The 6,376-nt window shown below is 34.3% G+C and overlaps 1 pseudogene; it reads left to right on the top strand.

The window, feature by feature from the left end:
• Positions 1 to 3,073: 3,073 nt before the first annotated feature.
• On the top strand, positions 3,074 to 5,434 carry LOC113186563 (stress-induced-phosphoprotein 1 pseudogene; annotated as a pseudogene).
• The last annotated feature ends 942 nt before the right edge of the window (positions 5,435 to 6,376 follow it).

The raw sequence follows: 6,376 nt of genomic DNA, 5'->3' as shown, positions 1-6,376 counted from the left end.
TTTATTTGGGACTTGAACTTAGGTTTGTCTCCATCTCCAGATTATTTTCCTTATACATTTAATGTTCTTCCCCTTTCTTACTAGTGATGAACTTAAACACCCATTTCTGAAGATCTGGAAAAATACAAGGTAGCTATAATTGCTACTTTTTAGTCATTGTGTGTCATTAAGATCTTACAGGATGTGACATTTTTCTTAATTTTTCCTAGTTTTTTGACTTGGACAGTTTTGAGGAGTATTGATAAGATGTTTTGTAGAATATTCCTTTTATGATTTGTCTAAATTTTCCTCATGATTATACTGGGTTTGAAGGTTTTGTGAAAGAAGACACACAAGTAAAGTGTCATTTTTATCACATCATGTCAAGGTTACCTATTGTCAATATCAATATCCTGTACTGCCATTCATATCGACCTCACTCACCTGGTTGAGGTAGTATTTGTTAGCTTTCTCCACTGAGAGATTACTCTTTTTTCCCCACTTTCTACATGGCATTCTTTGGGAAAAGCAAGTGCAACCTATGGGCAGTTATGTTCCTTGTCCCTAAGAGCAGAATATCCAAAGTTATTTAGAATTCATCTACACAGGAAATATATCTATCATTACCCATTTATATATTTATGCAATCATTTACTTATATCAGTGGAGAGTCATGATGTTTTTATATTTTAGGATACAATCCTATACCACTTTATTTTATTGCTCAAATCATTCTGGCTTTTACCACAAGGAGCACCTTCAGTTGTATGCTTTTTATACGTACTCCAGCATTGTGAAGTTTGTTTTTTCATCATAAACTTCCTGACTTTCTGGTATTACTGGATACTCTAGACTTATCTTGTGTATTTCAGCTCCAGTACAAAAATATGGCATTTTTAGAAGAATTTCTAGTTTCTTTAATTGGAGAATTGCATTAGAAACCAAAATCTGGATACTACATGCATCGTACATGGTACATATATGAATATCCATAAGTATTTCTATAGGTAATCACCTATATCAGCATTAAGCTAAACATGGCTCCAACTTTAATTAATTATAACATGGTTCATTCCAGCATGCTCCCCTTACTTATCTGTAAAGTCTCACTTGAACTATGAGAAACCTGGCTCCCACCATCCACCACCCATTAATTGCTTAATTCAGTGAATACTTGTATCAAAATTATTTATACATACTCCTTCCATGTAACTTTAATATGCTTGAGTACAGTTTTAGGTACAATTTCTTTTGCCTTTGGTCTTACAACTTCACTCTTTTCCAAATTCATTTAGGTCCACACCTTTTCTCTCACCACTTCCGTAGATGCTCATCTCAGAGTTATTGTTCATTAGACTTGTATTACAATTAAATTCTTTGATAATTTTCTGCATTTAATTCTGGAATCCTAAATGATTTATTTTAAGTTGCATAAATAAAGTTTCACTCTTTTCACTATAAATTTCTTTGGCTAGTGTTAAAAGTATGTGCAATTTTACCCCTTCCTAAAAATAATCTCAGTACCACCTTGCTCCACTGAACCCTAGAAAACACTGAACTTGTAAATGTCACTGAAGTTTTGCCTTTTCTGGATTGCTATATAATTAAATTGCATAATATGTATAAACCTTTCATACTGGTTCTTTCACTTATCAACATGCATTTAAGTTTCCTTCATGTAGCTGCTTCAGAATTGTGAATTCTTTTCTTTCACTGCATATTTTTATTTTACATATTTTATCATATGGATGTTCCTCAGTTTGTCTATCCATACACATATTAGGGACAAATTTTGATTGATTTCAGTTTGGCTAATTATAAATAATGATGCTAGATGTATTCATATGGGAGTTTCTCTGTGAGCGTATGTTTTCAAATCAGAGAAATGTGCTAAATTATATGATACAGTGATGGTTAGCTATATGGAAAGCTTCCAAATTATCTTCCAATACGACTTTGCATTTCCAGTAGCAATGAATAATATAGTTCCTTTTGCTTTGTACTTTCTATGCCATTTGATTTTGTAAGTTCTTTGGATTTTTTGTTTGACATTTTTAAAATAAGTATATAGTAATTGCTCATTGTTATTTTAACTTGCAACTTTCTGTATACTAAATTATTATTTGTGTAATTGATTTCTAGTTGAATTTCATATTCAGAGAATTTTGCAAAATTTTTACTTTTAAAAAAAATCTTCAATGGATTTTGATACCTGTAGTAGGTTCTAAGTGGTTAATGATCCTTGTGAGTTTGAGAAGAATGTACATTCTGTTGTAAGATGGAATCTTCTATAGATGTCAATAATATGAAACAAATCAATAGTTCTGTTCAGGTTATCCATATCCTTGCTGATTTTTGGCCTGTTTGATCTATCAGTTACTACAAAAGGAGTGTTCAAATCTCCAATTATAATAATGCATTTGTCATTTTTTCTCACAGTTCCTCAGCATTGCATCACTTCTATAAGGTTCAGATGTTTTTAGGATTATTTTGCATTCTTATAGAATTATCCCCTTTATCATGATGTTATGTACCTTCTTATCCCTGATACTTTTCTTGCCTCTGAATTTTGGATTTTTTTGAAATTAATCCAGCTACTCTGGATTAGTGTTAGCAAGGTACATCTTTAGCATGATATATTTTCTTCCATCCCTTTACCTTTAACATATTATCAGTATTTTATAGTTAAAAGTGGGTTTCATGTAGTTGGATCTTGTTTTCTAATCCACTCTGAAAATCTAACTGGTATACTTAGGCCATTCACATATTAAAATATATTTGTAAGCTTGAAATAATATCTACCATGTGTATAAGTTTCTGTTAATGGTATTATTCTTTGATTATCTTTCTGATTTGTATTTCTTTTTTCATCATATAAAAACCTCAGGTGTAACCAAGAAAGGCAAATAAGAATTATTTCATGCAGTTCCACATTTCACATCGCGCTTGTTAAAACACTAATGTTACCCTAGTGTCTCAGTATTGCAGAAGAAATGGTAAACTAAGCTTAGTATGTGGAGAAATTAGTAACTAAATACCATTAATATATTTTATGATAGGTTTCCCCAACAACATGTGACTTTTAAAAATATACATGCCGGTATGCTTTCTTTTTAACGTTTATTTTAATGCCAAGAACAATAATTGGGCCTAATAATTTTATTTTTTTTGTATAATAATTGTATGTTCATAATGAAAGGCTTATCAATTTCTCCCAGACATGCATGATTTACTTCCTAAATTCTCTGAAGCAACAGATGTTATCAGTAATTTTCCACATACTTATTCATCACTGCAAATCTGATTCCATTTATAGGTTATTATCTTAGGATCAGTAAAGTGATCTATTAGGATGGTGAAGTCAAGTGGATATAAGTGCCATTATTAACTGAGTTGACTTGAAAACATTACCAATTTGAAAATAGATTGATAGGGATTATGCCACCTTAAAAATGGGAAGAAATTAGAAAAAAAAAAAGAGAGACTCAGAGAAAAGTGGGACACCATTAAGCACCAATGTGTAGGTAAGGAGAGTTACATAAGAGAGAGAAAAGAGAAAAAAACTGAAAATGTCAAAATATGATGAAAAATATCCATCTACACATAAAAAAAGCTCAATAAACTCCAAGTGGGATAAATGTAAAGAGATTCACATTCAGACACATCATGATAAAAGTGTTAGAAGTCAAAGACAGAGAGAAAATCTTGAAAGCAGAAAGAGAAAAATGATTCATCACATACAAGGGAACTCAAATAAGATTAGCATATAAATTTCATTTAAAAACCAGAGGTCAGAAGATCATGGGATAACATGTCCAACATACTGATGTAAATGAAAGGCTCCTAATTAAGAATATTATTTCCAGAAAAATGAGATTGTTTATAAACTAAGGCCAAAGATATTTTGGAAGAAATTAAAAAACTAAGAAAAAGCATTGATAACACACCTGTCCTGCAGCAGTAAAAGTGTTTTTTTTTTGCTGAAAAAAACTTTAATTCACCAGTTACATTATCTGCTTGCTAATTATAAAAGATACTATAATTGTACTTCTTTCTCCTTTTTCTTATCATATTTAATTATCTTAAACAATAGTATAGAATTACATTTTTGTATCCATAACATATAGAAATGAAATATATTAGACAATATAATAATGCAAAGGAGGCAGAAGAGAACAAATTTTTTAAAAATGCATCATATGGTAATTCAAGTTTCCTGGATAAAATGAGAGAATCAGAAATAGTCAAAAAATCATTAATGTAACAAACTCTATAAATACTTATTTCTTATCTTTCCTTTCCACAACTTCTTTAAAAGTCATAAAATCATATAAAAAATAAATATCACATAGTAGGAGCAACTATAAAACAAGCTGTCAGATTTGTCCAAAAAATTGTAATGTCCCTGGATTATAACCACTCTTGGGGTCCATATTGGGGTGGATCTGGGATGCAATGCACCTCCCACCTCATCCCCAAAAGGAGACCAAACCAAAGGCAATAGAAGATCTTCCACAGAATAAAAATAAAGCACTGAAAGAAAAAGAGTTAGGAAATGATGCCTACAAATAGAAAGACGGACCCAGTTCTGAAGCATTATTGCAGAGACAAAGAATTGAACCCAGTCAGCATGGCGTCCATTACCAATCAAGCAGCATCATACTTTGTAAAGGGTCACAATAAATGCTGAGAGCTTTGTGAGAAACCCTTTGATGTAGGGAGAGAGAACCTAGACATCTATCAACAGATTGCCAAAGCATAAGTGCAAATTGGCAACTTCTTCCTCAAAGAAGAAAAGTACAAGGATGCCGAGCATGTCTAAAAGTCTCTGGCAGAGCACAGAAGCCCAGATGTGCTCAAGAAAAAATAGCAGGCAGAGGAACTCCTGAAGGAGCAAGAGTTACATCAACCCCTACCTGGCATGAGAGGAGAAGAACAAGAACAACGAGTGTTTTAAGAAAGGAAATGATCTCCAGGCCATGAAGCAGCATACAGAAGCCATTAAATGAAATCCATGAGATACCAAACTGTACAGCAATGGAGTTGCCTGTTGTACCAAACTCCTGGAGTTTCAGTGGGCACACAAGGACTACTAGGCATATATTCAGCTGGAGTGAACCTTCATCAAGTGCTAACACAGAAATCAGCTGACCTAGAAGTCATGGAGGACTACACAAACACCATGCATGTGCACCATATGGCGCTAGACCTGCACTCCAGCTGTGTGGAGGCTGCAGAGGGTTACCAGCACTGCATGATGATGTGATACTTAGAGTGTGAAGTAACTGGCTATGGTCAACCATGAGATGCAGCAACCTTGAGTGACCGAGCCATGCAGCCTGTTTTGGAGCAGGTGCAGAAGGACCTCCAAGCACTCAGTGAACACTTAAAGAATCCTGTAATAGTGCAGAAGATCCAGAAGCTCATAGATATAAATCTGATCATAATCCCGTGATGACTTGCTTATCTCCTCTTTCCTTCACCCTCACATGGAAAGAGAAGCTGGGATGGCAGGAAGTAGCATGGTGCAGAGAGAGAGGAGAGAAAGAACAGCTTACCTTTACATTTATGCATGCCTACATAGAGACAGACTTATACAGCCAGGGCTTCAGGGCTTCTTAACACACACCTGGTCCCTCTAAATCTATCCTGGAGTTCCGTGTCTCCTTCCCCTCCCCTGCAGTTGCTACCTCAGCTGCTTCGCCATAGTTGATTATTTTTATTGGGGGCAGTGGGCATATATGGGGAGAAGAGGGGATTCTTCACTATCTGGAGTCCTAGCTTTCTTTACAGTGTTAACTCCACTGTCTCCTTCTCCAATAAAACAAACCATTTGGGAGGAATATAACATATATAATATAGCAATGCATTTATGAGTTTGTTTTACCTACAGATATAATATGTGTAATAACATTGTAAAAAAAGAATAAAGAAGGAATACAACTATAGAAACACCAGAAAACAGACTGTATGTTTCAAAAAGTTATTAGAGATAAAGATAAATATTTTATTATAAGAATGGGCAATTAATCTGGAAGCTATAGCAAGCTATAGTATATGCACTGGTATGGTTAAGATATGAAGTGTCCCCAAAAAGCCCGTGTGTGAGACAATATGAGAAAGTTTAGAGGTGAAATGATTGGGTTATGAGGGCTTTAACCTAGGCAGTGAATTAATCCACTAATATGGATTAACCAAGTGGTAACTGTAGGCAGGTGGGGAGTGGCTGTAGGATGTAGGTCACTGAGAGATACCTTTGGGGTTAATATTTTGTCCCTAGGTAACAGAGGTTCCTCAGTGCTTTCTGTTTGCCATGTCTTGAGTTGTTTTCCACATCTATACCTTTCTACCACAATGGTCTGCTTCACCTTTGGCCCAGAACAATGGAATAAGCCTT

Source organism: Urocitellus parryii, chromosome 6, assembly GCF_045843805.1.
Source record: "Urocitellus parryii isolate mUroPar1 chromosome 6, mUroPar1.hap1, whole genome shotgun sequence".
NCBI classification, from domain to species: domain Eukaryota; kingdom Metazoa; phylum Chordata; class Mammalia; order Rodentia; family Sciuridae; genus Urocitellus; species Urocitellus parryii.
The sequence above is the reverse complement of the archived record's forward strand: the minus strand, read 5'-3'. Positions and strand labels throughout refer to the sequence as shown.